Consider the following 24,337-nt stretch of genomic DNA (forward strand, 5'->3'; position numbering starts at 1 on the left):
AGCTCACCCTTACATTACGAACCATTGACTTCCTATCATGGAACCCGGCAAATGACGGAGTAGTAGTAAGAGCAATCAAACGAGCATCTCTATCCCATGTACATCGTGGCCGACCACTATCTTCTCTTGGCGGAAACTTCCGCTGGCCCTAAACCGCTGTAGACTATCGTGGATGGTAGAGCACGGCACAACCAGGACGCGGGCTATGTAACGGACACTATTAAGCATCTGCCCGGGCGAGTTCTTCGAGGCGAGAAGACGTAATACGCGTTATTAAGAGCAAAAATATTTAATAAATTGTTAGTTAAATTTTAAGCTTTCACAAAATGTTTTTCGGGTGTTTTATTGAATTTTCTTTCAAACCATCATAACTAAATCATTTTTATTAAAACTCAAGAATGTCAGATCTCGTTTCATTTGGTTTATATTAAAATAAGTATGTTGTAATTAATATAAAGATAAAAATATGTACATATAATTTGAGTAAACAGCAGAATACGAGCTCCGTTTTTTTTTGTCTTGAGTGTATGTGAAAAAATCTCATACCTTTAGAAGATTCTTTATTTTAGATGATGTCTTAATGAAATACTGTCTCGAACTGTGTCAAAATTTGGAATTTTCGAAATTTAAATTTGTATTAGAAATAAAATTTCAAAACGCATCTAACCGTCGGAATCATTCCTTTTATATTTTCAGATCTGACAGGTGCATTTAATTGAATATTATCCAACGGAAGTAGGCGTATGGAAATCTTTCTCCCGACCCACGCAGGCGGAAAGCTATTGCTGAACCACATCGGAGGATTTGTGCATCGTCCGCGTTCAATTAGTTTTAATAGAAATACTGAAAGCGATAAATAATCGCCATTATCGCTAATGCTACGAGTGACAGGGGACCCCCCAAAAACCTATATGTTTTGCAGACCTGCAGGTGCGTTGACTCGCCGCGTTTTTGGTCCGGACGGAAATAGAAATTTCTTCCCACCTGACACAAACATCTGCTCCCGTGTCCCAGCCACCGGCTTAGTGGACAAAAATCGGATAAATTGTTAAATGTAAAATATTTCTTTATAATAAATTGTTAATATTTTTTAAAAAATTAATAAATTTTAAATGGGAATAACGAATTGTATTCTTCTTGAAACATATTAAAATTATTGTTAAGATAAATTAGAATCTAAGGTGTTCCAACGAAGGTTTTCTTATTCCAATGATCAGGCATAGAAACAACCCAGTAGCAATGACATTCCGGCATTGTTAAGTTTTTTGACAGGAAATGATAATGGGTAAAAGGTACTAGATACTTTTCATTTAATAGTAATAATAGTAAGTTATTGGTCGAGATAAAAAAGTCACTGCCACGAGCAGGATTCGAACACACGACCCTCGGCCAAATACGTCCCTGCTCTACCACTTGAGCGTTCGTGACTTCGATCCGCTAGGACACTAACTTCCCATCTCAACCCCACCTTTTTGTATTTTTCCCTTTAAAGATTAATTAATTGAAAAGAATTTAATTGGTCAATCGGACCACGAAACCTAATCGATTTAATAAGGAAAATGAAGTACTTCACTAAAGCTCTCCGTGGCCATTTCATCTGTCGCCGAGAATCAAATAGATTACACGACATTTGAAAAATGGCAAAAAGGAGGGAAAATTTGAAAATGTGATGTTGAGATGGGAAGTTAGTGTCCCAGTAGATCCAAGTCACGATAGCACAAGTGGTAGACAGCGGCGTATTTAGCCGAAGATCGTGGCACTGACTTTTTTATCTCGATAAAATACCTTCCTTAAAGATTAAAAAGAATTTAATTGATCGATCGGACCACGAAACTTAATCGATGTACTTTTTTTTAGGTGATCCAGCAAATATTTCGAGTTATGTTATGAAAGTTGATGAGTGAAAAGCATATTCTTTATAAACACATCCTCAAAACTGGCCCCAACAAATTGAAAATAAATTGGTAAGCAGGCTCCAATTGAACATCTGAAAAGAAAGGGATTGGCCTTCTCCGTAAGCCGACATTTCATGGACGATTAAAAAAACAACAATGTGATTTATAGTTGGTCAATTGATCATCTCTGATGGTTAACTGAAGATTAAATTATAATAGGATATGCTACATTCTGTTATGTTTACACGATTAATTAAGTGAGCTAATGTTATAACTAACAATCTCATTTATGTGCTGATGAGGGTTGTTCTAACATGATTTCACAAAATTTTCTGTCAGTAAATGTATGTGGATGTGGCATATGCAGTGAGTCCTTTTTAGATGTCCCGGCTGAATTTCTCTTGAACCAATGACGCTATAAAAAAACACAACTAAAAATGCCTGTTTAATTGTTTTTGTCTAGTTTCAAATTTTTACTTTTTTGGAGAAAAATTATACAGGGTACCTCAGGCCCTGTTTGAATTTCAAAATTTCAAATACAACCCTATATATCCTGACACATCATTTCAAAGGATTTTTTACGCTGAAAACAATGATGAAAACAATATGATTTTAATAGGACAAACAATGACAAAGTTATGGCAAAAAGTATGGAAAAAACAGTAATTTGTTTTGCTATTTTTTAATCACATTTCATATTCGAACTGCCTGCCTTACGTAAAGATGAAGTTGAACTGAACCTGAGATAACTGTCTAATTTTTCTCCAAGAAGAGGTCAAAATTTGAAACTAGACAAAAACTATTAAACACGTATTTGTAGTTTTTTTATAGCGCCATTGGGCCAAGAGAAATTCAGCCGGGCCATCTAAAAAGGACACCCTGTATAGAAAATATTTAATAAAGATAATTGTAGTGTTCCAATGGTTTTGTCACAGAAAATTGGTTGTGGTGAATGTAAATGAGCCTGAAGTCCAGCTGCATCCACAACAAATATCTTATGGAGCTTTTCTATCGTATTCGAAAATTATCACATGCAAGTTGTATGACACTTCGGGCCACCTTTTAGTGAATAATATTGCCTAAGTTTTGCCAGTGGTGAGTATAATTTTCCATTTCTTGAAATATTTAAAACATCTTTTTATGGTTGTTGATAAATGATTGGTGATGGTGTCTATTCTAAACGAGGACATGAAAAAACCGTGTATTCAGCGTATCGTAAACATGTAGCTCGTAACATTAACCTGCTGACATCATTAATACAGAAGGTACATAATGTGGGGCCAAGAATTGAGCCTTGTTGAAAATGTTGACGATTTTTTTAAAATTTAAATAAGCTAATGCTTAGAACTATTAAGTAAGGGGGAAACTGTAATGGATTAGTTTAAAAATTAGACCGTTGTGCCACACACAGTCGATGGCTTTTTTCAAATCTATTAGTAGTAAGTCTTTTCAAATTAAAGTTAAAGCCTGCTGAGAAGAAAAACTAATGTGCAAGGCAGGAAAACTGTTTAGGAAAAGCCCGTTGGGAAAATAGTTGCCGCTTTCAATAACTCTACTGGCCCAAAATGACAGAAAATTTGTTTTTAAATTATATTTGCACGAAATTCAATACATCTCACCTTGAATGTTTTTTGGGTCAGTTTCAACATTGTATGAAAGACAATGGGCAATAATGATAATGAAAACGGGAGACTTTTCAATTATCATTGGTTCGATGTAAATCGATAGCCGGCCTTCTCCGGCTTCCTTTCATGAATTTATTACTGAGCAATAACAGCCCATAAAATAATTTTGAAGTAAGTCAAGAGTTTTATATTACCCCGCATGCAATGTCAATGACAAATTTGTTAACGTCATATTGCATAACAGAAATACAATTCTTATCATTTATTTAATTGTTAATTAAACAAATAATAAAGTTAATTATTAAGAAAGTTATGCAAGCATTATATATAAAGTGAGGGGAATACGTAGCGCGAAAATGAAAATACGTTCTCAGAAACCGCTCCAGAGAAAATTACCTCTCTGACTCGACAGGAAATACCTACAGTCCTTTAATATTTTGAAACATTATTATCTGATTGCCACGCGCATTTATGCTTTTTCTAATAAACAAACCAAACGATAATTTGCATAGACCCCCGCTTGTTGGTTGATAAACTGGCAGCAAGAAACTTGTACATTCATGTAATACATAATAGTCATGGTTTAATGACTAACGCCGAACGGAATCACAAGATAAAGCTTATCAAAAGGTCATTTTTTTAAATATTTCTTAAATGATTAAATGTACATACATCCCCTTCCTAACAATCTCAGTCCTATCTGGACTAATAATTTGTTTCATTATTTATTTAATATACTTTTTTTACGCAAGAGGGGAAATTGATTGCCAGTTTATCATATTCAGTATCAGATAGATTAGGATCAATATTGATTATCTACAATACCGAACTGAAGCGGGGAAAATCGTACATCCCACTATTATAATTAGCTGTTGAAAAATTTTCGTAAGCTTCTCAGTTTAATTTTTATATTTCTTAAAGTTAGCTTATAAATTATATATTACTAAATTATAGTTAACTTATAAAGTCTTATTTTATTAAAGTTCTTTTCAGGTGCATTAATTTACTTTCATTAAATTAAACTTGTCAGAATTTATTTATAGGAAATATACATATATAAATTTTTTTTAAACAATATCAAGCACCTTGAAACTCGTCACGACCTACAATCAAAACTTGACTTTTTAAATTTTTCCGCGTCCCCTCTGAAAATGATGAGACTCCTATTTTTATCCTATGTTTATTTTAGTTGCATAATTCTCTATTTATAAGTATTCAATAAGGGCTGGATTTCTGAACTCGTAGCTTGAATATTCAAAATGAAAACAATTATTTTACAACATTGTCTTAACATTTTACTGTAGTTTTCTTTTTACCATTAGAGAAATACTTTGTTTAAAAATAACAACAAGAAACTGTAGGATTATTGTGATCTTACGCAAATACAGAGAGGGCCAAGTCCACATTGGGTTTGATTCTAAACAATGACTCAGGCAGGCAAAACCTTTCACCACGTGCGGTTGGAGGACGTCGCAAACCAATAAAACAACCCACGGTTAAAAGATAAACAGGCGAGTTCGAATATCTGGATTTAAGATTCAAAGAGATTTAAAAACCAGTCCTTTTGTAAAGGTCAGCCAAGAGTGCCGTCACGGAAATGCTCAATTTCCCTATAAAGGGACAAATGGGATAAATGTGTATAAAGGGCCGGAAACGCTAGGTCGATTTATTCAAGGGCGAATCGGGTGACATCTAAAATAGATCATACTAATGGATCTAGTTGTTAGCGTACACATAGAATCTTACTGAGCCTTATCAGGCGAACGATCAGATAATTTCCATTGATCTTTTTAACTGGAATATCTTTCTGCAGTTATTGAAAAATATTGGGACTGATGAAATATTGCTATAGCTACCGCGTGATTAAACACAATTATAAAAGTCTACTGGAGAAATTTGAGAATCACCTGTTTAGAAATTATCCAGGCCCTGGTGATAAATTCCAGCTTTAGCAATTTCTTCAGAAATATTTGTTCTTTTGGTCAAAGAAAATTTTACTTGACTGCAAAAGTCCATGCAAGGAAACTCACAACAATAGCATAAGTAAGATTACCTTACAAAATAAAAAATAGAAACTAGAATCTTCCAAATAAAAAAAAACTTTCTAACTCTCACAACAGACCGACTTTGCCAGAGGACACAATATTTTAGAATTAATTCAAATTCAGATGAAGGTAAAATTTGATGTCAACTTTATTAATGGAACGTTAAAGTTTGCCTTTATGTTTGTGCCACTTTATTTGCGTTACTACAGTTACTAACTTCAAACTTATTTTATATATCGTGTCCTTTTGAAGAGATTTAATGCTTGCGTGATTTTTTCTTAAATGCACACAAAGGCAAAAAAATATTCATTAATATTTGCTTATTGTTTCAAACTATATGTATAGATAAAAAATTTAAAATTTAACTAACATTTTATACTATCATTAAATGATTGTCCGGTGTTTTGATGAATTTTCTTTCAAACTTTCGTAATTAAATAATTTTTATTGAAACTCATGAATTTTTTCTCATTTAATTTTTTTACATTAAAATAAGTATGTTGTAATTAATAGAACGGTAAAAATATATATAATTTGAAACAAACGATAATAAGAATTGTATTCTCGAAGGCAAATATATCATTCGAGCGTGTTCATCCAATGGCTATGTTAAAATTATTGATTAACATCAAATCTTCTTTAATCCCTTGATTAAAAATCAATAATTCACGTTGCGAGAAGTATCAGATGACAAAATACCCGAAAAAAGAAAAATCAATAGACAAAATTAAGGGGAGAACAAAAAATACATAATTGATAACAGCGTGCTTGAAAAATAATTCGGGTTTGTTGAAGATTATCAAGGACGACAGGTTCTAGAAGGAGTCGATGACACAATTATACCGATTGCAATTGTAAAATATAGGATTATTTGAATTGCAGAACATATTAATCACAATGTTTTGGAAATTCAACGGGAGGGCATTCCTTCGGAAAATGATGTCACCTTCCTCTTAGAAAATATTTCACGTAGTAACACACGCGTGCGTCATAGGTGTTACATAAAATGACATACAGTTCGATTCTGATATAGATTAACGTTCGTCTCTCATGATTGTAAACTTATTTTAGAGCCGCAATAAAGTAAACAACATGCTGAAGTAGTGAAGAGCGATCAGGAACGATGTATTTTAGAAAAACACCTTTTTCTTTTTCTGCCGACGTTTCAACCTTTATTCGGGTCTTCTTCATGGCCTGGGTGAATTACAAAACATACGTTGATAGGTAAAAAATAATTATACAATACAGTTACTACTATAAATTTTGAACCAAGTATTTCTTATTCATATATGATTCTATAACGGGGAAATTTTCTTTGATCATAGGCGGTTTTATTTGACTCAAAGGAAGTCGAGAAAGGGTTTTTCCAGAATGAATTTGGATTTTGGATTTATTCAATGGGCACGACTACTAATATTGGAAAGGAAGCTATGACTGAGTTTGCATGTATCTGTTTTGTAATTAATGTGTATGTCTCTGTTAATATAAACCATTTTTAGAAAGTTGCCTTTGTATTTTTTCTTCGATTAGTATTTGAATTTTGTCGAAATCAAAAGTGTGTCGTTTTTCAAAATGCTGTGTGGCCAATGGTATGGGATTAGTCTTTTTCAGTGTGTACATCAATGTTTTACAGTCAAAGATGTGTTGTATTTACCGTTTTTCCCGATATTCAATGTACTTCCAATGTATGGAGCTGGAAAGTTCAGACAAATAATTTTATAATTTACATCGGATTTATGGTGGTGTTGGGTCTTTGACATTGGGAAAAAGTGTGTGTACTGTTTTGTGGTTGTTGAAGGCTATTTGAATTAAGCTTGCGGAGAAAAATGTAATTAATTTGTGTGGTAATGTGTAAATGAATGGAATGAACCTGTCTATTGGTTTGACTTTGTGTGATTGGGTATGATAAGTTGTGTACTGTGGAGGATGTTGTTTTGTGTTAGGATGTAATTGTTTATGATTCCGTTAATTGTGTTTTTAGGGTAGTTGTTAAGATGTGTTTGTATGTTTCAATATCTTTGATGAAAGGATTCATTACTTAGGAGTGTGATTCTGTGTGATAATCCTTTAGCCGTGTTTTTATTGTCTGTAGGGGGTGATGTGATGTATAACTGAAGTAGTGGTCTTTGTTGGTTTTTGGCACCAATGTAGTTACTGTACCATCTGTTTAAACTTATTGCAAGTATGTCTAGGAACGGTATGTTGATATCTGTTTCGACTTCATGTGTGAATTGTAAGCAAGGATGAAAGTTGTTCAATTGTGTTTAATTTTGTTTGTATTTGAGGGTGTTGCTGTTAGAACAAATTATTGACCAACCGGTCGCTAAATAATACACAAAGTAAATAACGTAACCCAACAATATTGTCAGCCTTATTGCCACTATTTAACAATCAGAAATGCTGAGAATGCTTTTCATACGTCTCTGGCAAAGGCGTCTTAAGTTAATTTATCGATTGATTTACATGCAAACGAATTTAGAGAAGTAGCGGGATAGTTTGCCAGATGCCAACTCATTTTTATCTCAGTGTTGTTTCATATGAAATACTATAATTTTACCCTCACAGACATGTTTTTGCCTAGGGGCATTGAATTGATATCCGGCGCCGCGGTATTAAAAATGTAGGTCGCATTCATTTATCGGGGAGACCGAATTTTTGGCAGTAGGAAACCTCTTCCGCGTCTATATCCGTTTGCGACCATGTTTTCTCGCCGTATGACCCTTTTGAAAAGAAACAAGTCGTTCCACTTATTTATTACGACAGCCTGGGTTGTTCCGAAACAAATTTGGAACGTGTGCCTTATGACCTCCGGCGGAGACGATTATGGATCAATAGTGTATTTAATTGTAAACACTTCAAACTAATTCGGCTTTTGTTGTGTTCGAATCGCTTCGTTATCAGTGCCATTGAAATTCATACATTTCTATAAACCTGAAGGCCCGATACCTACTTTCCACAGTAATTTCGTTGTTTGTCCTTAAACAAAAACACCAAAAAACTGGTAATATTTTCAAAATTATATCAAATTGTTTGGAAAAAACCAATAGTTCGCCGTTATTAAAAAGAAAACGAGAAGCATTAAAATAAGGAAATACTTTTTAACCACTTTCAGTGAATATTATCTACAAATTAATTAACTTTTTAAAATACTACATTGGATATGTACTTGAAAAATGAGGCATGTAACAAAAGACACCATTTTATCAAAGAATTGAAGAACTAATGAAGTCTGTTCCTGATGGATGTTGAATGAAATCAAAAACTCTACAGCGAACAATTAGAAAGAATGCACAAGAAATTGTCATAGCGTTATCCAGCTTTCGTTCCGTTCCAGAAAAAATGACACTAGGTCACCCGCACTTCCTGTTGGACCGAAGAAAAGAAAAAAAGACCTCTGGATAGAACTCCTTCCGCATCCACCACATATTCCAGAACTTGCTCATTAATACTTATCGATGATTAATTGGAGCTCGGAGAGAAACGTTTTCTTTATCGTGCCAACGGATCGATCTTAATTGAGATCATCTTCAGGGCTCATGTTGAGAGAGCAACACACAAGAATGCCACATCTACTCGGAAAACATACACTTTGAGCCCTGAAGATGATCTCAATAAAGATCGAAACGTTGGCACGAGAAAGAAAATGTTTTTCTAAAACCTACGTCACACTAGACCGCATCTCACAATCTACAAATAATCATTAACTAACGGTCACTAAACACCACACACTTATTTCGTTCTATATACTGGATGTCTAAAATAAAAAATTTATCAATTTTGTAGTGGTCGAAATGGAGGTAAATGTCTTTTTAATAGCAATCCCAAACAGGGGTACCACCTTCGAGCAAATGGCTGAAAGATGACTACCAGTTAACCACAATTTTGAATGTCAATAAGTTAAAACATAATCATCGAATTTTAGAAGTTACCATTGTAATGATCATTTTCATCGAATATCGATTTTTCAATGACATAGATAGTAATGCTATATTTTTGGGATATCAGGTTCGACTAACCTCATGACAAAGTGGTACAAATTGAAAAGTTATTTACAATAACTTTTATATTATAAATCTAGCAAGTACGGATTGACCTTCCCCGTGGGAACGTGTTAACAAGTCGTGAACGGTCAAGTGGCCCAAGTGGCATCGCTATTTCAGGGAACGGCTACCCCACTTGGGTCTATTTTAGAACCGCCTCCAATGGTCAGGCTCTAAAAGGATGGATCACCGCTCCCGTAATTGTTCCCATTCACGTGAGGGATAATCCATCGGCCGATCCTCTTCAAAGACCGGATTAAATTGAAAAATTGATTTAAGAGAAATAGGAGAAAACTAGCACCTCTGGAGAGAAGTATAGGTAAAAGTGGAACAAATCAGTTTCTGACTCGATTGACGAGGTTTTCAAATGTGTCCACACTACGTCTACAAATGTGACAAACGACAATGTAAAAGCGAAAAAAGAACAACAATGAAACAGTTCACAGCGATCGGTCATAACAGGCCGCACATTATTAATGTATGACGTGAATTAGTAATTATAATTTTTACGACCGTCAACAAAAGGTTTACGCCCACGGAACGTAAAGTTCGTGTAGTTTGATAGCCCCCGACTGGTAAACATGACACTTTCTAAAGAAACACTGGTCGTAAAATGTTATGATGCGCGGCGTGGATCCGACCAATTGCAAAGATCTTTCTAATTCCCATACATCAATCATAAACTGAAAATTTAATTGTACGTGAAAGCTTAATGGTACATGACAATATATATTTTTAAAACCGACAGTTTCACTATTTTAAGAAACAGAAACATTCCTTCTGCTATCCTATTTGAGAAACCTGCCTATGTGAGGGACCTTGCACAATTATAACAATACTTTTGCTTTTATTTATTAAGCATTAATAAGAAATTATAAATAAAATCTTAAGAAAATGATTGTTTATTTATTCTGATTACTAATTTATACAAGCTCAAATCTGTTCAAGCATGTACATGCATACAGTGTAAATACGCGTGTAAAGAGTTGAGCCTACCACGTCTCGCTACCGACAAGCAATTCCAGCTTTTATAGCTTACAATAAATTACCAGCAGGCCTCGATAATCACCACCCTGGGAGTTAGCAGTCCGGGGTCAGATCTCGGTCTTGTCCGTCCAGCAGCCTAGTTTGGGCTCCAGGTGCAGTCAACAGATAGGTCATTTCAGCACTCAACGCAATCAGTTCCTAAATTCATTCTTCCTCTCCCTTAAATACATTATTACTTATTTATATACAATGCACTCAGGGTATTGGAGTACCCGATACTTGCAAACAGGACTTCTCACACCCAGCGCAACTCTCTCGAACGTCAGTGAATTGCTTAGTTCTCAGTTCTCAGATTGTGATTGTAACAAACCGATATGGAGATCAGTTGGGAAAAACAGAGAAAAAGGAGAGAAAGATAAAATTCAATTCAATTCGTTTTCTTACTTTCACTTCATGTACCTAATCATTTTTCTATATGCGGGCTCTTCTGATGAGAGGACACTTCTAATAAGAGGACGAAATCCCCTTTCCAAGTGGTGTCCGCTTAAATTGATTACTGATTTATATAAGTTCAAATCTGCACACATGCATGCGTGTGCTCATCACGTACGTATGCAGTACACCGCCAATTCCGGCAATAAATACAAAATATCACCGGCAGGCCTCGAGAATCACTCTCCATTGGTGTTACTGTTGGCACTCCGGGGTCAGACCTCGGTTTTATCCGTCCGTCCTCCCACCGAGATTGAGCTCCGGGTGCAGTGAACAACTGGTCATTTCAGCCCCGAACGCAATCATTTTCTAAATCCATCCACACTTTCACTCACTCTTAAATACATTCTTACTTATTTATATACCATTCATTCAGTTAGGGTAGTGTAGTACTCGATATTACTCCATCACTCTTTGCACCTATTATATTACTAATTATATAATATATAACTAATTATATAAATATAACTATAATTGAGGGTAGATGGGGTACTCATTCCGCTATCAGCCCTCTCGCACTACACATTCACGCCAATAAATATTTACTCTCAACACCACGCTAGCGACACAAAACTATCATCACTATATGCAAGAATCGTAAGAGGCGACACAGATATCAGTGCCGTGCTCAAGCACAATTCTCATAGCGGGTGGCATTCCTACAAGCTCTCTATATAGAGCCAACGAATTGCACTCTTCAATTTAGGTGGGACTCATCGAGCAACCTTTCTCTACATGCCGGACACATACGCGGGCTATGGCCCATAAGTAAGTATTCGATTGTCAACCTCGCATGGCCTATTTTTAAACAGGTGAGGATGACCCATTATTATTTTTTTCACATTCATGAAAAAGATATGAATATTTCTTGTTAAGCTAGTTCACGTTGATTTCAATCCAACTAAAAGAAAAAATATTGATTTACTTAAGCACAGTAACACAAAAGTAATAATTTTTAAAATGTTTACAAATCTTTCCCAATTATATTTCCTTACGGATTGTATGCAAACCAATGCTTGTTTACATTTTCACCGAAAGGTAATCACAATATCTAAAAATGAGAGAAAGAACGAACTAGAAGATAAAAATCCATGAACCGTGGGAGACTCTCAGATTCTTCATTTTGCAAGGTTACAAAGGAAAAATTCTCATACTTTATAAACAAGCGCACTCCTCCATATGAAAAAAAAAAACCACTCTAAAACGTTAAAATTTATTACAATGTTGAGCTGGTCCCTTTAACCCAGTTTTCTAGGAGTAAGGACCGCTCTCCAGGTTCATGTTATCGATCCTGCCGTGTTACGATTTGGCGACCGGCCAAAGGACGATTGACGATCTACCAACGTTTAATTTCTGAAGCAAGTGTTTTTTTTATTATATTAGGAAACGACAGGGGACAGATCACGCCAGTCAATTGCTCAAACAGCTCTTTACAGCTGACGCAAGACGGTTTCAGGTTTTTGACAAGTCCGTGTTTCCTGAGCCAGATATGATGTCTATCACGCAAAACGTTGCTTTACGATTACGTTTTTGTTATAAAATTTTATGACGTTATATGATCGATTAAGAAAAAGGCGGATATTTCTTGTAACGTCTAAATTTAAATCATTACCTTATCAAGGTACTCATATTAAAAATAACGACTAAACATAGTATAAAATAAATAAACACGACTTGAAATCATGTCGGACAAGAAACAAAAAATAAATAAACGGACTTTTTTTATTGCAATTCCTGAACCATTAAATTATATAAGGTATGATTTGTATTGCATATTAACGACATATAACGGACTACAACTACAGACAATTCGATTATAGCCCGGAAAAAAATGGTAAATCGTCCAAGGCTATAAGACGAAATGAATCGAAAAACAAACACGGAAAAAAATCATACTGTGTAAACATTTTAATTATCAACAATTAGACAGTCCATTTGTGTACACATTTATTGTCATTTACAATTTTTACGGCTAAGTCTGTTCAATAAATAATAAAAATGTAAAGTATTTGACTTTGTATAATAGATATATCAAATTTGATTGAAATCTAAATAAGTAAATTTTGTTGTATTTTTAGACTGTATAGAGACTTAAAAATTATCTTCTCATTTAAAATTTAATAATTAACTTTTTAATTTTTGTGTTTTTGTTTCAAAAACATGTTTTTTGAATTTTATACCTTTAAAAAAGTTTGATTGTAAGTTGTACTGTCAACCGGACCTTTATACTATACAAATCTTATGGTTTCACAAGTTATTTGAAAGTTTATTCACATTTACCCAAGTTAAAAGCAAGGATTGACTAACATTATAATAATTATTATATGAGGGAACATAACAATCAAATTTAAAATTAAAAATATAGTTAATTTAAAATATACCTTTTCAAGGTAAGTGAGTTAATTGTGATTAAGAAAAGCAATTATATGGCTTAATTACACGGCTACTATTTGACAATTAGTCAAATCTAAAGCGGAAAGACTAAATTAGCTTTACGCCCTTGCCCTATATAAAAAGATTACCTAACGGCCTATTTGATATTATCCTTCCATTAAAAAACATAATCCAAGTAATAAAAGTGATTGTAAACTCGAAACAAGCCTAGTATCAGGAATAACCTAGGTACATTGGTATTCGATCCATGTTCCAGTTTGTATTTGTTTTTATTTTTTTATATTTTTATAATTTTTTATTTATCTTTTAATGAACCGGTTTAGGATGATTTCTTTCAAGCTGCCATTGTACTTGAACACCCTTGAAGCTCGACATATTGTCCAAATAAATTTGAATTAGTTACGAAGAACAGGTCGTGCAAGAACATACTTCAGGCCGGGTAATTACTGAGGCTTGACGGCTATGGCCTCCAAGACGTTGGAAGTTGTTTTACAAGAGTACATTTTTAAGTTAGGCGTTTGGTAAGCCGTTTATAGGTGGTGGTAAATGTTACAGGTAAATACGTTGTAAAAGAAAATTATTTTATTAAATTTTATTTACTTTTTTAAACTTATTGTCGCTGAACGTTGTCTATCATTCATGCTTTGGACCAGCCAGTTTCAAATATAACAATTTATACGTTTTCTGTTAAGCTGGTCTAATTTTATACATTTTGTTTTGTGCTATACGAAACGTTTTAATGGCGTCGAAGATACTTGAGGGTTGTTATTATTTGTAAATTAATGAGTTGATATCGTGTGATTTATGTCTTTTAATTGTGATCGCGTGAAACCATTTTCAAATGTGAAACTTGTTTTTATTTATTTGAACTCGCTCTGCTTGACTGTATATTGATTTAGAATTCCTTTACTGACCCTCATATTATAAATTATAGTTGTTTTGTGTTTTATCAATTTCTGTTGCATTCTTGTTTGCTTTAAATCCTCCGTTAAAAATATTTATCTTTATCTGATTTCCATGTAATAAATAAAAATTAGGAACTTTTTATTCAAACCGTGAAATATCAACGCTATTTTCTACTACGACAAATCATGTAACCAACTTGTGCCAGTGACTTAGCTATTTTTTTCCCAAAATGCTTTGGGTTGCCTAAACCGTATTTGGGACTTATTTGTTTCAGAATTCTGTCATTACACTTCATATTGTTTAATCTGTCATTTTGTTCAATTCATCCATGTTGCATTCCTGTTTCATGTAAAATTGAAGTGTATGACTAGCTGTAAAATAGCAAAGTTTACTAAGACAGAGTATTTCGTAAACTAACTTGTGCCTATAATTTTAAGTGGTTTTTCTTTTTTATAAATGTCCTGGGGTGGCCTAAAACGTTTTTGGGAGTTCAGTCCTTGACAGGAAACGTGTCCGACCAAGGACGAAAGGAGATCGAGAAAAAGAAACAAAAATACAAAGATCAAGAGGTGAAATTGTTCCAAACTTACAAATAAAAAATCTAACATGATTCAAGATGTAATTTTGTCTTAGTCATATGTAACTTAAAAATGTACAAAATATTATATTTCCAGCGTAATCGGTTTTCTTTTAATTTAAATAGTATGAATTTAAAATATGTAAGAATAATTTGTATTTTAGATGGGTTACTTCAGGAATAAGAAGAAATTTGGTCCCTTCATTATGTTGAAAATCCAATTTTATTTGACACCTCCATCTTCTCGTTAGTTTTTATTTAAGATAAATATCAATTTCTATATTTAAAAGGTACGTACATACACTAAAAAATAATTAATTTAAAAATAAAAAACGGACACTTGTATTTTGTATGTATTTTTATTGTCATATTGCTTATTTGATAGTATACTAAATTAAATGAGATCTGAAATTTATGAGTTTTAAGCAAAAATATATTTAATTATGATGGTTGAAATAAAATTTACCAAAACATCAGAAAATCTTTTTGTAATAGAATAAATTGTTACTTAAATTATAATCTATCACTAAATGATTTTCTAGACTTATGTTGAATGTTCTTTTAAACTTTCATAAATAATTATTTTTCTATTACAACTTATGAATTTCCGATATCTATATACAACGTGCTTATTTTAATGTAAACCAAATTAAACGAGACTTGTAATTCATGAGTTTTTAAACTAAAAATATTTAATTATGAAAGGTTATAAAATATTCATCAAAACACCAGAAAATTATATAGATGATAGTGATAGGTTTAAAATTTACTAACGTTTTATTCTATTACTAAAAGATTTTTCGATGTTTTGGTAAATTTTATTTTAATCCAGGATAATTACATAATTTTTATTACAACTCGTGAATTACAGATCTCGTTTAATTTAGCTTACATGAAAATGAGTATGTTTCAACTAATATAACGTTAAAGTTTCAAACATTAGTTTCAAATAAACAACAAAATACGAGTGTCTTGTGTTTTCCTTTGAATATATGAAATGTATTCAAAAATAAAATGAGACGGAAAAGAAGAAGTAGGTACCGACAAAGATGATGTCTAAAAAAAATAAAATGGCAATATGGCTGTGATATTCCTATATTACTTAAAATTGAAAAAGTTCAGTAACAACAAACGGGAATAAAGGAAGGATAGAATATATAAAAATTTACAATATCATTAAATTAAAGCGAACGCGTTCATAAACCGTGTGCTTGAATTATGTGGATATTTTCAGAATAATAATGTTTTTGACACAAAATAAATTTTCAGACCTTAAACTATTATATTATTTTTTTAACAAAGCTACCAAGCCCAAACTTAAAACTATTGCAAAGGAAAAGGTAAAAATCCCATATATTATTTTACAAAATCATCAACATCCTAGTGCACGGGATTATGAGGCCGTCGTATGAATTCTTCGATTGGTATTTTCCATCCTGATAAATTCCTGTTGTAATATATTTGGAACAGGTGAAAACAGACTCCGCAGGCGTGTTTGATCAATCTTAAACAGGGATCAATGAAGCCAAACGGGGTTTCTTTTGGGTTGAACGTGCTTGTGCCAAGCGCAGAACGGCAGAGAAGCCTCATTCAATAAAAGGCAAGTAGGAACTGAATAAATGGTTTTCCCTTCGATAACAAAAACCGGACAAAATCCGAACAATTCATACTAAAAATATTGTCTTGACAAAAAGCATCTATCGGTTTACAATTCAAAAAACTGTTTTAAATATTAAAAAATGTTTTAACAATATAATTATTAACTATTTCAATAGTAGTTAACTTTCTTTTAAAATATTCACTTTTTAACCTGAATACTATGAAATTTAAAGGTGAATATCAAATTACATTCTGGACATCCTCAACACGACAGACAAGAATGACACATCTACATAGAAAGCAAACACTTTAAGCCCTGAAGATGATCTCAATAAAGATCGAAACGTTGACACGGTAAAGAAAATGTTTTTCTAAAACCTACGTCACACCAGACCGCATCTCACGATCTCCGAATAATTACATTCTAGCCATTTACAATGCTGCTTAAATTAGAAAAAAATATGAAAGAAATACGATTTACAATTAAAAAAATTGTCAGGCGAAAATTTTGGATTACAGTTCAATAACACAAACATAAAATCATGTTTTCTATAAAACTTAAGAGAGAGTCAGCCTTGCTTCGTAGAATTTTTCGACTTCAAAAAGTTCTATTTTCTATTCTACAGGGTCTCCCAGTTCGTTCTGACGACATTCAGGGAATCGATTCTACTCTTCATTTGGAGCAAAAAATGCCCATGAGAAAATTTTCGGAAAGTTCTATATTTTGAAGATATTAGTCAATTTAGGTTTTTTCAACTTTTCACTACCTTAACCAGATAAAAACGCTCACAACTTCCAAAATGTTGAGACTTCAACAAATCCAATTACAACATTTGAAAGAACACTAAATTTGCTGTAAGATACTTCTATTTGCAATAATCTGAATGATATAAAATGTTAGCCAATATCAGTTGGAACATGTCAAAATTACAAAATATAAAATTTTGGTCATGATTGCACGTTCTACTGAGGTTACAAAAAAATACCTACAACTTGTCAAATTTCACAAAAACTTTTTCATCTAATATGCTTTACGTTGATATATCCAGGTTTTTAAATAACGTTCTAGTAGAGTTGAAAAATAACTGTTGAATGTTCGAAAACGTGAGCTAAGGTAAATTTGAAGGAGGGTAGAAATAAATCAATTAGAACTCTCTTTGTAAGTAAATTAATATTATTTAGTAGTATAAGTAATTAATAAATTTTAAATTTTATAATTTTGACATGTTCCAACTGATATTGGTTAACATTTTATATCATTCAGATTATTGCAAATAGAAGACTCTTACAGCAAATTTAGCGTTCTTTCAAATGGTGTAATTGGATTTGTTATAGTCTCAACATTTTGGAAGTTGTAAGCGTTTTTATGTGGTAAGGTAGTGAAAAGTTGAAAAAACCTAAATTGACGAATATCTTCAAAACAGAGAACATTCCGAAAATTTTCTCCTGGGCATTTTTTGCTCCAAACGAAGAGTAAAATCGATTCCCTGAGTTTCGTCAGAAGGATCTGGGACACCCTGTATAGTTCAACGTTTTTTTATTGGGGCATTTTTGGGAAAAACCCAGAGATACGTAAACTTTTTTGTCAAGTTTCTGATAAACCAAAAGATTTTAATCTATCCCTCCAGGATAATTAGATATAAATAGAAACTTAACTATTTAAAATGGCAAAATCATTGAATTTTTTTGAAAGAGCTTTTGCCGCTGATATCAACGGTGCAAACCGTTTTAGTTGGGAGCAACCCTTCAAGTTTTTTACATCTTTCTTCCGAAAGTTATTTTTCCTCTTCTTCAACCAAAAACCAATGTTTACAATTTGCTTGTAACGGTGGACTTTGTTACCTACGTCTATCAAAGGATATTAATTTTGGTAGAAGTACGGCAAAAGGGGCAAAGAAGAAACAATTACAAAGAAATTATTATAAAACACATTTAGATAAGTCGAAAACTCCTCAGATAACGTACTTATGATACCTTAACGCAATACACAAAAACATTGCATTCACTACATAAACTGAAAACAACAACAGCATCAACTTCTTGGACTTAACCCTCACCCGAACCTACAATACAAAAGACTTGTAAACATACAGAAAACACACTATGTCCGACAACATCATAAAGCACAATCCAACTACCCACTCCAACACAAAATTTCAGTACTACGACACATAACACAGACTAAAAGCAATCTCACTCAACTATTAAAATTACAACCAACAATAATGGACATAGCAATAACAAAGGAATACAAAACAACCACCATTCAGATACTACTAAAAAACACCAGAAAAACGAAACACAAATAATAACCTCCAATGGAAATAACAGCCATCACGACCGACCAAGGAAGACCATGACCACGGCCATTTAACGTAACGCTCCCAGCGACAAGCGACAGACCCAATGACATATAAAGCCTACTTAGACAAAGTGACAGACAATTCCTCACTGAAGATGGCGCAATGCCGAAACGTGTTTGAATAACTCAACGGACCCAGAAAGTGACCCGGTGGCGGTTCCTCGTACCTGCTCGCTGACCAACACCCATCATCAACATCTCAAGTTATTAAAAAAAACCGAACGTTTTTCGGAAAAAACGAAATCTTTTCCAACTTCTTCACCCAACTTGTCGTTTTAATTGACAGCCGATAGGTAGAATAACGATCGTTTTCTTTGTAACTTTGTTATTTGTGCAAAAATACAAAATTATAGTGTTTTTTTAATTTATTGCAACGTGAAAATGAAATTTGTAATACGAGTTTAATATAGAAATGTTAGCAATTGATTTTTTACCCGTTTTTCTACTCGAATAATTGCTTATTTTGATAGCATACCCCATGTGAGAACTGTCCAACATATTCAGAAAATTCACCTACAAACCGTTCAAGTAGTGATTTTTCATTAAACAATTAAAAACGATATTCTTACCAAAATTGTTATTAAAATTATTATTGGAAGGAGACCAAATCGTCCTAGAACTGAGGAAAAGAGACAAAGTACTTCTCCGTTAAAATCCTCTTTTAAAGATTGATTCTTTCATTGCTTTTTTTCCAGTTTATTGATAGAAACGCTTCCAAAACAAAAGAGGACTAAGAAGATTTAAAACATTTTAAGACTTGTAAACTTAATTATTTCCATTCATCAATAATACGATTAAACAACTATAAATTCTCAATTAGTCCGAAACAAATAAATTCAGAGTAAAAAATCATTTTCCAGTGATGAGCGGTTTACATATAAAATTTTCATATATTCCAATTTTCTGAATTTGTCAGTTTTTTTTGTCAAAATTACTCTTGTTTCCAGTTAAAATATACCGTGACGCGTTCAGGTTGACAATTGGCCGTTAATAAAGTTCAAAACTGCAAGGGGACGAAGTTCGCAAATGCCAAATTACGTAATAGAGGCATTTAAACGTTTGCATTATGATGTTTTACTTCCAGAAACATTTATCACCTAAATGTCGCGTTGGTAGGTAATGCGTCCACTTTTCGTCCGTCCTTAACCTTATGTTTGGACCAATAGTATATGTATCAAATTCTTCGCTGAGTCCAAGAAGTCTGGAAGTCCTTGGGGCTCTAATGACTCGGCCCAAGGTTAGACGTGTTCCACTCACTTGGAGTCACCGTTACCGATTTTCACCACGTTCCCTTGTTTCGTAACGTAATTTCTTTCAGAGGCATCGTGCCCCAACGCTTCCAGGTTACACGAAAATCCCCCAGGCCACAAAAATTAAACCACAGCTGTACGGCGAAAACCGACTTAAACCATTTTCAGCCTTGAGACGAAGCCAGTACCGCACTTTTCATATATATTTTTGGCAGCCTACAAAGCAAAGATAGACACCTTCATCTAAGAATAGAGATCACAACCAATCAAAAACTACTTTGCTCGACATTTAATGAATAGTTTTGGTTTCAGAACTTTCGCCTTTTGAAATAAAACATAATTATATCCTCCTCATCTCTTTGTCTAGCGAATGATAATAGTTCTTCAGCTGATTAAAAGTGATGGGGGTTTACAAATCTAGTCGTTTATAAAGTCAAGCAAATTTCGTAAAACAAGAGTTTTCATTCATGAGTCAATATAATTACAGTAATGATTTTCAAAGGTATAAATACACAGCTTTCAACAGGAAAAATAAGCCTTTCTTAGGTTGTGAATTTAAACATAAAATCAATTTGTATTCTGAATAAAAGTTTCTTTTTTGAGATTTACTTTTTTCTTTGTAGCGAAATCAGAAACGACTATTTGCATAACTGAGAAAAAAATTTCAACCGTTAGGAGAGGGAAAATTTTAATAACTTTATTTCTAAGATTAACTTGAAATCAAAACTAATTTTCATTTAATCACCAATTTACAACTAAAGGGTGGAATAGCTGTGATTTATATTTATCACCTAAACCCATTTGTTTTTTAATCGGCTTTGAAGATAAAAGTGAACGAAATATTGCTTTACAAATTTTTAGGCGAAAAAGTCGGGCGTCAGACATTTCAAAGCGGACATTAAAAAATAATAAGATAAAATTCACTGCGTTGGAAAAATTTCTTTCTTTGAATTAGATTAAACGTGTCTTATCCCCTATCTGTGTAAACCAAGAAGGAACGTCCTTGTAAGTTGAACCCTACCCTTATTTCACAGCTTCAGCGTCTTAGCTGATTCTTATCCACATCACGTTTCACCGCATAGAACCATTATGACATTAAGTTGAATGATTTATTTGCGAATTAAATCCGAAAATTTATATAATGACAGGAACGTACGTTAACTAAAAGAGTAAAAAACCGTAACAATTTAAAGCATTAAAAAACTTTTGTTTATTTTTAATAAACCCATAATTTCAATAAAAAAGCCTAAGTATACTTCAGTACAATAATTAAAGAAAACCATTGTCTTCAATAAAAAAAAACAAACTTGGCATTACATCAAAACATGCACTTCCTCCATAGTTTTACGTGCTCTGACTGTAAAGGTTCAATGTAACGTTGTTTTAAAAGAATGTTGGTTACTTTTTAAAATCCCTAAATAACATATATAGGCGAGGACGTCGACTTTCTCAAGTAATATTTTTTGGCTAGACGAAAAACTATTCTGGAAGGGTTGTCTGCGGAATGCGCCCGTCGTTCCCGAGTTAGATTTACGAACCTTCTTTGTAGAGCGGCTTGCCACCCAGAGCCATTTATTGAAATCGTGCACTTCGGAATCTTCGAACAGTACTGGTCACGCCGGATAAGTAAAAGTCGAAAAATAACACTAAGCAGAAACGTCAGTAACAAAGGACGTTTAAACTGCTGAGACAAATTCTATTGAACAGCTTGGGTTTGATTCGAAATTTTGTTTAAATTTGAGATTAAAATGTCAATAGATACATAAACATTCATCTATCATCGCTTTATGCTAATAGTAACAGTAATATTTATTGTTGGGCCGTTTTAATGCCAGCGTTTCTTACACAAGATTTGAAGTCTAAACAATGCTAACAAAAACACAAACAGTAAAACAAAAATAGACGAACCCTGATAAGATTGAACTTAAAAGATTACATCCAACTGAATCTAAATCAATCTAGAACGTAAGTTGTCAAAAAGATGATTTATTACATTCAGAATAATAATTACAATGAGAGATCTGGAAAGAAATGTATATTCGTCTGGTTTCAAGACGTCAAGGCATGCGGTACAAGTTTTATATCCACCAGTGTCTCAAACACGAAAATGTTCAAGGATATCGGGCAATTTATTTTCCACATCTGCCGATTTTATTTTTCAACGGAGTTGGTATTTCAATTTTCGAAATTTAATACGTATAGAATAAATGCTACATTTGCAAGCATGTTCTCCTAACAACTTTGTTAAACATAAACATAAATCGTAAACCTTTTGTTCTGTCATTTGAACAATATTATTAATTATGTACAGAAACTTTAGATTTAGAGGGGAAACAACGAACCTTTATCGGTGGCAACAGAAGGTCGATTCCACGGGATATAAAATGTACAGGTTTGCTGATTTTGCAATAATTAAAATTGCAAAATTATCAACTTTCTTTGCATAAACATGTTAATCAGTAATTAACATACAAGTCCTATGAAATCTCCCCGAAGGATTTTTAAAATATTTAAACTGTTTTTCATGTGTCCTGATTAAAAGAATGTCTACACAGGAAAATGTCTCGGAGTGATTAGGATAAAAAGCCGAGCTTTCACAAAAAAAGGCAACGTACACAGCGCATGGTTAAGCTCATTCCAAACTTTTAAAATCCCAGCAAAACGACTATTTTAGCATCTGCCAGCTTTTCTATTATTACAATACAACAACTGGAGAGTGTCGGTGGCCGCAACGGTTTAGGCGTTGATACGGCGATCATCACTGATACGATAAAGGTCCAGGGTTCAAATCCAGCGGCCCTGCATTCGAACCCGACATACATACAAATGGGCATTTTTTGCAAAAACAACGGCACCCCGAAAGTTGATACAACCTCTGCTGTTGCGAACCCTCGTAAAATAAAATAAAGAAAGCAAGAATTTAAACAAATGCAAAACAATTCGCCCGCCAGGGGGAAAAATGAAAAATCGGCCTGTATGAAAAGCATTAAGTGGAGTCTTAAGAGTGGCCGGTTACGAAATCGTACGCCTAAGTGCTGAACGCCTTTTTAGGTGATCCCTGGCCAGGTTGGGACATATGCAACAGAATCGCGTGCCCAAAAATGCAAAAAAGCCTGACGATGTTCTCAAAATGAAATCACTCGAGGTTTCAAAACGCCAATTTAGGCGAATTCAGTCTATTAGTTGTACATATAAATGTGTTTTATGATAACTGTGAACTATGATTATAATAATACAATAATTTCCTATTCTTCTTATAGAGTGTTTACAAACGGTCAAGTCACCGTATTCACCTAGTACAGTTTAATGAATAGAAATACTATATTTATGGAGAGGGAATGTTAGTGTTATTATAGTCCTTAGCTAGAAGGATTAGCAAATGGAACAAGGACTGTATATAAATTAACTTAACTTACACGATAAATTTTAAAAAGAGTGGTGTCCCAATTCTTATCCGAAATGGATAAACGATTATATGAATTAGCACAATCTTAAAATAAAATTGTGAAATTTTCTTACATACTGTCAGCTTATTTAACTATTAATTCGACTTTTGTTAAAATCAACAGGCAATTTAATACCTCAATAATACAGGTCTGCCAGAAGCGCGTAGGATAATCAATCATTGCCTTGTCAAGTTGATAAACTATCACTGGCAAGCACTCAGAAGCTTTCAAATTAATGCGACGACTGCTAATTCGTAGATACTGCTAAATAGATTTATGAGACGACAGTGCGAATCACAGACCCAATTCCCTAGTGCAGATTTTCATAGGAATGGGACAACTGGTACTGCTACTACTAAACCAGCTAATGGACCAGCTGTAATATCTATTGAGATATTTTACGTAACAATATAACAAAAAATAAAAATGTTTACGTCCAAAAGTACACTGATATTATAGACGGAAGCCCGAGATCAACGCGAATGCTATAAGTTAAAAAAAAAGTATATGCAATAAATAAACTCTCACTAAACGGACGCTATGAAATAGTAATAATTAACTTTAGGAAAATCAAAACTAAAAAATATTGTGTAGCATAACTAATGAAGATGATGTAATTAAAATAAACACTATTAGAGATCTCTCAGCTATCATTAAAAAAACATTTAAATGTTACATGCTACCAAACAAATACGATTACTCCATTCTACACAATTATC

General features: G+C 33.3%; 1 protein-coding gene across 2 annotated transcripts in view; it reads right to left on the reverse strand.

Annotated features, from left to right (window-relative positions):
- The window catches only part of LOC106668483 (dnaJ homolog subfamily B member 6-B-like), a 113,081-nt gene that overhangs the window by 84,185 nt on the left and 4,559 nt on the right, over positions 1–24,337 (reverse strand). The window lies entirely within an intron of this gene.

This window comes from Cimex lectularius, unplaced genomic scaffold (genome assembly GCF_000648675.2).
Source record: "Cimex lectularius strain Harlan isolate CLEC.00 unplaced genomic scaffold, Clec_2.1 scaffold3, whole genome shotgun sequence".
Lineage (NCBI taxonomy): Eukaryota > Metazoa > Arthropoda > Insecta > Hemiptera > Cimicidae > Cimex > Cimex lectularius.